This window comes from Melopsittacus undulatus, chromosome 15, assembly GCF_012275295.1.
Source record: "Melopsittacus undulatus isolate bMelUnd1 chromosome 15, bMelUnd1.mat.Z, whole genome shotgun sequence".
Classification (NCBI taxonomy): Eukaryota; Metazoa; Chordata; class Aves; order Psittaciformes; family Psittaculidae; genus Melopsittacus; species Melopsittacus undulatus.
In genome coordinates, this window is record NC_047541.1 from 4,087,376 (window position 1) to 4,097,221 (window position 9,846).

Sequence of the window (9,846 nt, forward strand, 5' to 3'; positions counted from 1 at the left end):
CCAAGATGGATATCAGGAGAGCAGAAAATAATGGATTCACCTGGTAAATGGGATTGAGGGAAAGCCTTTCTGCAGAAATACACTTGCTAGGGCTGCTTAAAGAATAAATTGAGTCAAAATGAGGAACTCCGTGACAATTTATACAGATGTTCTACATGATTCAATACTGGGGGAGAAGGATGAACCTATTACAGTAATTAACTTATTGCACATCAAAGCAAATGTGCTAAAGAGGCTTTTCTGTGCAGCGGGTCCATTCAGCAGAAGAAGAAAAGGGAGCGACAAGGCTGCATGTGGATGGTGGGCAGAGCATCCTCATCTCTGCAGAGCGGGTCCGGCTAGCCTGGATCTAATTTAAGACAGAGTTTGAGATGGGGAGAAAAAGCACTCAGCAGGGACTGTGGGAAGAGCAGAAGTTTTAATTGGGTTTTATCTATTAGTTAATCAGGAAGTATTTTGGTGACAATTAGGTCACAGCCTCTGGCATGTCTGTGAAGCAGCCATCTATCATTAGCCCTACCTGGGCTTGCAGAGTGGTAGTTATGAGTTTCCAACTGGTGAAAAAGCCCTTCTAAGAAATTAAGGTGAAAAGCACGGCGGTGTCCGTGGGGGGACGGCTGTCAGCGGTGATTGATGGCTGGCAGCGGGCAAGAGCAGATGTTTACTGGGTCCAGCATGGCTTGCAAACCTTGGTGCGTCAGCAGCAGCTGCTCCTGCAGTGAGTGGATGTGAGGGGCTGTCCCATAGGGCTGAGCTGGGAGTGCTGGGGCTGCCGGGGAGCTCCAGGGCATGGCCTGCCCTGGGTGTGAGGCTCCACAGCCAGATGGCAGCAGGAGCATTCACTGGCCCTGTGGGAGCTGCTCCTGGGGCCTGCGGAGCTGGACTCATTGTGACTGCAGTGAGCGCATGGAGCTGCTGTGCACAGAGACCAGTCTGAATGGTCTGCTGTGCACAGCTCTGCCCAAACGTGTTTAAGTCCTTCAATCTCAGCCAGGTGCCCGATGCTGTTCTTGAAGTGGGATAGAAAAGGGAGTGATGGACGGGGTTGCTCACAACTCTGGGGCTTGGGCAAAGCTCAGCATGGATGGGACAAATGACCCCCATTAGATCTGTTCAGGACAGAGCAGCACCCTTGGAGGAAAAGCTATTTCAGCATCCTTCAGTTTCATTTTCCTTTTGAGCTAATGCTGGTCCATCCCAACTGCCCTGATCTGTGAGGAAGGGACCAAGCCAAATGATGTCTGAAAGTCTGAGGAGTTAAACCACCAGCTAAAACCTGTACTTTTCAATTCTGAAAACAATGTGAATAAAGGGAAGGAAGCTCATTTATTGCAAAGAAGTGGAAGACTCGGAAAGCAGCTACAAAGCATTTCTTCACTTGTGGAGATGAAATGCTTCAGCTGGTGCTCTCGGGCTGTGTTTGGGGCTGTGTTTGCTGACTCTGCTTTGCTGCCTCATTTACTGCCATTTTCTGGATCTCAAACTTCTGGTTCAGTTTGAGATGGACCTGATTATATTTAATCTCACCAGTTCTCGGCACTGAGGGGAATTGTTTCCCTCCCTGCTCAGGTTTGCCAGTGAATCCTCCAGCTGCAGAATTCACTTGGATCAAAACAGTCAGGGGCTGCTGACCTGCGGGTCACCCTTCAAGGCGTGTTTGCTCATTCGGGCTGCATCGGAGGCTGTGGATTGAGTAAGAGGTCAGGGTTTTCCCTCGGGAGCCAGGCAGAAAGGCTGTTAAGTTGGTTTTATTAGCGGAGACCTTCAGAGAGATGCACAGACCAAAGCAGAGGAGGCACTGCAGGATTTTTTTATTCCTAAGGCTTTCTGAGCAGGAAAGCGGCACCCATGGAAAGGAGCCTCATTTGTTTTCTCCTACATAGCTCTGATAGAAGAGAAACGAATTGGGCATCTCATTAACCATTTGCTTTCCCCACTGCAGCTCGGGGAAGGACATCGTGTGCTGGAGCAGAGCCTCAGAGGCACAGAGGGAGCAATCACACTGAAACAGAGGTGAGGGGAGGCTTAGAGTGGAGCCTGTGGACCTCGGATGTGAGGGTTGGCACCCGGGTACCCGGGGGGGTCCTCTCTAAAACAAGCACTTGTCTGTGTCCCTGAGCCCATCCCTGTAATGAGCTGCAGTGTGGGCTGCTCAGCAGCAGAAGCACTGGGCACATCTCTGCTCCAGGTTAAGTGGTGATTACTTCTAATTAGGAACCACTAAATATTTTATATGCTTCGGATTACCACAAGTGACCAGCGGAAATGCAGGCGGGCTGCAGAGCATGGCAAGTCCTCAGTGCAGCCTCCCCATAGGGCCCCATTAGGGCCACCTCAGCCCCGCACTAGGGATGCAAAACAGGATGAGAACTTCCCATTGTGTCTTACAGCGCGGGTAATTCCAACCCCAACCCCTTGGCCTCTTTTCTGTTGCGAAATGAGGGCAGCAGCAGCTGCAGGGATGCACAGGAGCACACCTATGGAATTCTCCCATCCTCCCGCTCCTCCGCCCTGGCAGGGAGCAGGATTCGCAGCCGCAGCTTTGCCTTTTATTACTCTTCTGTTCTGTAATAAACAGCAGTGGGGATCCGTGGTTATTTAAACACCTCGTGCTTCTGCAGACTGACTTGGGCGGCGTTTTTCCACAGCATATGTTGGAATTTGCAGGGAGCGCAGCCGCGCTCCAGTTACCATTTGGCTTCCCTCAGCCACAAACTGCGGCGCTAATTAGGATAGGGTTCCCCTTGCTCCCCGGGGGAGGTCAAGCACCGCAATTAGCGTTTTGCAGAGATCCCGGAATAGCCGTTGCAGGGCTCGGCCTGGGGGAGGATGAAGGGGAAGGAGCAGGAGCCTTCATCTCGGGTGGAGATGTCCTGGTCTGTGTGCTGGTGGCTCTGCTGCTGCTGACTTCACACTCTCGGCCCTCCACAGCAACCACGAGTAGTGCACATGCCCCTCCAAAGGGAGATGACTAATTCCATGGCAAAGCTTTGGAGCTACATTACTTAACATGAGGTGGGTGCCCTTCATCATATGTCCTGGAGTACCAGCCTGCAGTAAGCTTCCAGCGCTTGTGCAGGCTGGGTTTACACGAAGGGCACCAGCTCTGTCCTGGTGTATTTGTGCAGTGCACAATGCAAAGCTGAGATTATAGAATGAAAATGAACTTTCTCCTCCTCCGAGGCGGCGGTGCAGAGAGCACCCCGAGCCCGGCTATTTCCCTTTCTATTTGTGCCTGCACAGCCAAGCAGGAGCAGGGAGCAGAGCTGTGGTGGTGGATCCTGCTCCCCGAGCAGAGCCAGCCCTGCTTCAGAGGATGTCTGCAAGCTGCTCCCTAACTTTGTTTAGATCTCCCTACATTAATTGCAAGGAGAAGGGCTCCGAAGTTCAGACTGGGAGAGGGGGATCTTTGATGTAGAACGCTGTTGTCTTTGAATAAAGCTTTATGTTATTATGTAAAGCATAAAGGGCAGTAGTTAGAACTCTGTGCTGATTAATGTAATAACTCTGTCTTCCAGGGCTCTTCCCCCTCCTTTCTGTAACGAGTGAGGGGGAGGAAGACTCGCTTCAGAAATGAACCTTTTTCTCCCAACCTCATGGTCCAGGATTTCTCATGGAAGGAAGGAAGGGCTGACACCACTGGCCTGCAGCAGCAGGGGAAATGGCAAGAGGCAGAGAAAGCAGCTCCATGAGGCTGGAGGGGGATTGGTACCCACTGTCCCAGGTAGGAGAGTTGCACTGGCCCCCAGAGGGGTGATGCTGGCTGGGCACTGGTTGTGCGTGCAGCGCATCCACCTCACAGCCCCCCTGTACCCCAAAGACAGCTCCACACGGTGCTCCCCCCAGCCCAGAGGCAATGCCGCCGCTGGAGGCACTGTGCGAGCAGCAAACCCTCCCTCCCGATCGATCGCAGACGTGGGGGGTCACCTAATTGGGCCCTGCTCACAGAGAGCTGTTACACTGGAGCCCGGGCGCGGATCTCCAGATGTCTGCGAGATCATAAATCATGTTCCGAGCCCGGCTCCATCGATCCACTGCCGCCGCGCACCCCGCAGGAGGATGCAGGATGCTGCAGCAGGAGCGGCTCCTGGATGCCCTCGGAGTGTTTCTCTTTGCGAGGCAATAGTTTGCTGGTTTAGGAATGAAATTCACTCGTTGTTTGCTTTGGCTTTGGAAACACTCCAAGGGTTCTGGCTAAACAGAAACTGATTAATTGCTGGTGCTTCGCTTTGCCCCCAGCACAGGCTGGGGTAGGAGCCTCTCCTCCCCGTCCTGCCCCATGCCCTGCTGGAGCTGCAGCTGCTTGTGCTTCACAACTCACTCCCATCTTCACTGCCACATCCAGAGCCCTCGTGTTTGTGCTCAGCCTGGGCTCCAGACAGGACCCAAAAGCCCGATTTAACAAGAAAAAACTGTTCCAAATGTAATTCCTTCATACATGCATGGCTATGGTGTGCATCCCTTGCTGGAATTTTGCTAAAGCAGCCTCTTTCTGCTCTCTCCAGATGAGCAGAGCTCGGATCTGTTCTTTTCACACCTTCCTGCCTGAGGTTATGCCTATGGAGGACACCTGGGAGAAGCCATCATCAGCCCTGTGCCCGCATCCTGCTTCAGGAGCAGCCGGAGGAGCCCTCCTGGTATGGATGTGCTTGGACCAGGCTTTCCCACCAGCCCCAGCAGGGTCCTACCTTCATAAACCTCGATGGTGTATGGGTGGGCTGTTGTCTGGGACCCTCTTTGTTTCTGGAGCCTATCCTATACCCAACACACTGTCTGTCCTTGGAGCTTGCTCAAGAGGCTGTGCACTCTCTCGGCTGCACCCAGAAGTGATGTTGGGAGAAGAGCAGGAATAATCACCACAGACCCAAGGTAAAAAACACAATAATCAAAGACCAGTCCTAAAAACTCTGCTTTAATCTTTGTGCTGCCGGACCCAGCCTCCCTTTCATCTAGGACTCTGCTGTTCTCTCGTTACTCTGCACTCAGAGAGACCACAAGGCTGGAAGAGAGGAAGAAAAAAGACAAGATTAAACTAATGAGCAGGTAAGCAGGTTGATTATTGTGTCTGATCCTTCCTTCCTTCCTGTTAATTCCTCTGAACCAATCTGGGAGGCAGAGCCCACACTAACTTTGCAACAGGCTGTTGTGGCCATTTCCTTCCCTACACCCTTTATCCTAGCGATATTCAGGTCTGATTTGCAGAGCTGCTTTAAGGATGCATCAGCCACGCTGGGCTGTCTGATGATGACAGCATTTGCCTGCTTTGGGCTTCTGGTGATTATATATGTGTTATGGCATAATGGTGCAATCTGCAAGTGGGAGAAATGGATGAGCAGCCTCCGGCCTGTTGCTGAAAGCCATCCTGAGACTCATAAAGAGGTCAAGGTCAGGATCTCTGCACTGGGCCTGTGAGTGTCTGCAGGACTTGGAGGTATCCTGGGAAACATCCTACATCCAGCAGGGCACAAAGCAGTTTAAACTGGAAATGTGGAAAGGGGTGGGAGAAGAAGGCCAAATCCTTGGGGTGCTGAGCCAGCTCTGGCTCAAAACACTGGGCTTTCTGCAAGTGTTGTGAGTGTTTCTGGCTGTTCCCAGCTCCTGGGGCACAGGGTGATGCTGTGTGTGCTGTTGCTCTGGGCACACAGGGCTGCATCCTGGGTCTCGCTTTCCCACGGGGACAGAGGCCATGTCGATGCCATTAGGAAGAGCCACATCCTGGATCCCACATCTCATTAATCCAGCCAGTGAGTAGCCAAATGTGAGAGGTGATCGATCAAGCCTTGGTGGAAGTGTTCTGTGCCCAGGGCTGGGCTGCTGCCAGGCGGGAATGCTGCAGGAAGGGAGGACAACCTGCATGGGGGGGGTGTGCGGTGGGGGAATGAGCTCTGCATCTCCAGCTCATCTCAATGAGCAGTCTGGATCAGGGCAGAGGATGCTCCAGCAGCGGGGCTGTCCTGCTGGCTGATAAACCTTCAGTTTAGTAGCTACAGACTGGGAATGGGAAGCAGCCTGGATAAGAAGCCCTGGCCTGAAGACTCCTTGTCATGGGTGGTATGGAGGGGGGGGCTGTGTCACACTTTGCTCATCTCCCAGGCTCAGGACATCCACTTCCTTCCCAAACTTCTGTTTCTAATGATGTTTGTTGCAAAGCCGATTTCCTGCTTTGTTTCCATCTGCAGCCTCCTTTCAATCCAATTAGTGCCTCGTTGATAGCTCCTTGGATTCTGGTGATGGAGTTTGGGTGACCCCTGAGTTTGAGGTCCATCTCTCAGGCTCCTGTAAGCAGCTGCCTGATGTATCCCCTCATTTCGCCTTCCCTTGCCGGGGCTGCCTGCCCGCTCTGAAGTGTTGGTGCTGTCTCCAAAATAGAAAGCTTTTCAATTAAGAATCTTACTTTTTAGGGCTCATTAAAAAGAGAGAGAAGAGAAGGGTTTTCTTCTTTGTGAGTAATTATTATTAATGGCCTTTCTTCTTAGCAGAGGTTTGTTAGCTCTGGAGGAAGGGGAGTGCTGGCAGGCTCCTGCACTGGGGGACTGTAACTGGAAGTGACGGAGAATGATGTCTCCTACTTATTTCATTAGCAGCAGAAGACATCTGAGGGAATACGTGCTGGGGATGCAGCCGGGAGAGATTCCCACCTCATCTCTGCAAACTGCTCCATTGCCGTAGGAAGCCTTTTGTCCCCTTGCAGCCCTGCAAGCACAAGGCAAACTCCCAGTAACCGGATGGAGCACAGCCAGGGCAGGCTGACAACGGCACACTGGAGTCTGCACCATGCAAACCACACTCCAGCTCCTCTAAACCCTGCCCCGGCCTCCCCCCTTCTCCTGCACATCAAAGCATCCCAGCACAGCACTGTACATGACCCACTTTTGTATCCAGAGCATCTGCTCCTGTTTGAAAGCTCCTAATGCCGCAGTAATCCCGGATGATCAAAGACTCCCCCATCCACCCACAGGTACCACACAAACAAGGAGGAGCCCTGAGCAAGGCTGGTGGACGAGGTGCTGTGGGCACAGACCCGTACAGTGCATCCCTTCCTGGAGCACCACTGGCTCCGAGCTCTGCTGGAGCAGAAAATGGGACACATCCCTGGGAATCCTGGTCTTGGCCTCACTGGGAAATTCAAGCTGAGCAGGATGCCTGTGTCTGCCAAAGAAGGGAAGCTCTGCTGTCCCTTGCCATACAGGAATGACTGAAGTGAGAATCCTGTATCTTTGCGGAACGAGAGGAGCATCATCATTCCCTGCTCTGTTGGACAGTGATGCATCAAACCCCCTGCAAATGCTGAAGGTGCGGTAATCCCCTGCCCCTACCCTGACTGCTGTGCTTGTTGTCTGGGAAGTCCAGGTTCAGGCTCTTGGCAAACACAGGTGGAAAGTGGCATCAGCAACCTCCTTCTGCTGCTGAGGAGTGCCTACTGCAAGTGATGGCCTGAGAGCTACTTCACTGGTCTATTTCTGTGATGGCTCTGATGAATGCTAAGGTTTTGAAGAAGGATGGAGAGGCCTTTCCATGACCCCACCAAACTCTGTTACCCTTCAGGGACAGGCAAGCCCCCACACTGAAGAACACTTGACTGATGGCCAAGGCTCTACATCATAACCATTGCCTCCCCGTTCACACTAATTGTCCTCCTCCTCACCTGCAGAGTGACAAATGACATGGGTTTAATGGAGATGGGATTCCCCTGGCACTCCTCATAATCCCTCTAAAACCATGAATGAGGATGTAGGCAGGACAGGGCACACAGGAAGCAGCCTTCAAAAGAGACATTCCCCCTCTACCTGTGTCATCCCTAACAGTCAGCCCAAACTGATGTTTCCCCCAGGTATATTTCCTCAGCTTAAGCCACTTTGCTTCCTGTAGTAGGAGCAATAGAGTGATTTCTCATGTTCAAAGAGTGCATTTTGGTTTGGGTCTCTTGCAGATGAGTGCCTCTTCGCACTGCCATGGTACAGCCAGCCCCTTGGCAGCTCCCAGGCACTGGTCTTAGCAGAGCTGGGTGATGGGGAAGGATGGCAGAAGTGGGAAGTAGAGCAATGGATTCAACACCCCCTCCAAAGCCATCAGCTCAGTCTATTATCTCATTATGCAGACCAAACATCCCAAAACTCCTGGTCATTAACAAACAGGGCAGGTGATGAGGATGTGCCCCTAGGACCCACCTCACTGCTGGCCCTCCCTCTGGTAGGGGTGGGGAAAGGAGCCCTGAGAGGGATTACAGCATCCCCCTAACCTGTGGGGCTGTAAATCACTGCCTGCTGAGTACCCATAATATACAAATTGGAGGTAAGGTTACTCCAGAGAGCCAATTAGTGCAAATCTAGGCCTGCTAATGGCAGCATGATCAGATCCTGCTCTTATCTCTGGGCAGATAAGGTGCTGGGAAGCAATCTCTGAATGCAATAGCAGTTATTATTACAGCTTCACCTCTGGTCTGCAAAGCCTCTGGGAAGCTCAGTGTCAGGCAGCACGCTGCAGCTCGGGGAGCAGGAAGGAGCTGCATGTGAAGCATGGGTGTTGCCAGCTCCAGCCTCTGGTGAGGTGTGGATGCTCTGGCTGCTGTCTCTGGTTTACACTTCCCTCTACCAGGGTATAAGGAGTGGGGGATCCCAAGCAGATGTGATTGTTGAGCAGAGCATCCTTGGGATGCACTGTGTGTGTGGGATGTGCAGTGAGGCTGAAGTTGGACCCAGGGCCCTTGGGAGCTGGTGCTGGGTGTTCTGCATGTGCCAAGTGTGTGCTTTGAACCAACTGGTGCCAGTAATTGTTGTGAAATTAGAAGCTGTATAACACGGGGAACAGAGCAGTAAAGGATCCTAAGTCTCCCTGATGGTTCTGGTTGTTAATGTCTGCCTGTAGCTTAATTACACCATCAATTCCATTAAATAGTGCAGGAACTAACTGGGATTTAATGAATACATGGAAAGGAATAAATTGGACTTACACTGTAACTGATACCCCTTTATGGAATTGGAAGAAACTGGAAAGGAGATTCAATTTCTGCTAAGTAAAATCAGGGAAAGAAACGAATACAGATTAAAGGCCTGACCTGTAGTGGCAGCTCCAGCACTGCAGTGGCAGTGCCTATGGGATGTAACACCCTGGGCAGGGACATGAACCCGGTGAGCATGGTGTAGCTGTGTGCTCAGCACTGCCAGGGTACTCCTGAGCTCCACACCTTCCTGCAGGATACAGGCCTGTCCTTCCCTTGCTTTAAGCCCACATTTCAGTGGAAGATGTTTGCTTTCTTTGCTTTAATAACTCCACACTGTTTGCTCTCGAGGTGTTGAAGCACCCAGACACATTTCCTGTGTTGATGAGGAGCAAACAGTCCAGCGGAACACGAGGTCCTGGAAACAGGCAGTGTTTGCAGAGGAAATCCAGAGGTGTTCCTGGATTGCCTCATTGAGAGGGAACACTGACACTTCTTGTTCTGTCTCATGCTGGACCCTGTGTGAGAGCTGAGATGAGATGATGCTGAGTGCACACGGTGCTGGTTTTAGCATGGAGGGAGCTGTGTCCGATGTGAACTGCAACAGGTTGAGCCGGAGGGCCTGTGGGGAAGGAATGAGTTATTCCTACAGCAAGCACGCTGCTCAGGCTTTACTGTCGGCTTTACACGGTGGTGCAGCCGCGGCTGGAGCGCATCCTGATGCTGCTGAGTCATCAGGCAGCCGCGTTAATTAGAGCAGAGGCTTTCAGCTGCTGTGGTTTCCCAGGGCTGGAACAAGCCCAGCGTTGCCGTGTCCTCCTCCCTCTCTCGCCGAGCCGCCGAGGCAGGGGTTGCTCCCATTACTCGGGCAGTGATCCGCCTATTGTCAGCGCTCGGCAAACAACACC

At 52.3% G+C, this 9,846-nt stretch overlaps 1 long non-coding RNA gene across 1 annotated transcript; it reads left to right on the forward strand.

Annotated features, from left to right (window-relative positions):
* Positions 1 to 1,939: 1,939 nt before the first annotated feature.
* LOC115945568 (uncharacterized) lies at positions 1,940 to 8,935 on the forward strand. Its single transcript, XR_004079869.2, has 4 exons — positions 1,940 to 2,013; positions 3,519 to 3,724; positions 4,506 to 5,043; positions 6,959 to 8,935. It is a non-coding gene; the product is annotated as an uncharacterized lncRNA (long non-coding RNA).
* Positions 8,936 to 9,846: the final 911 nt, after the last annotated feature.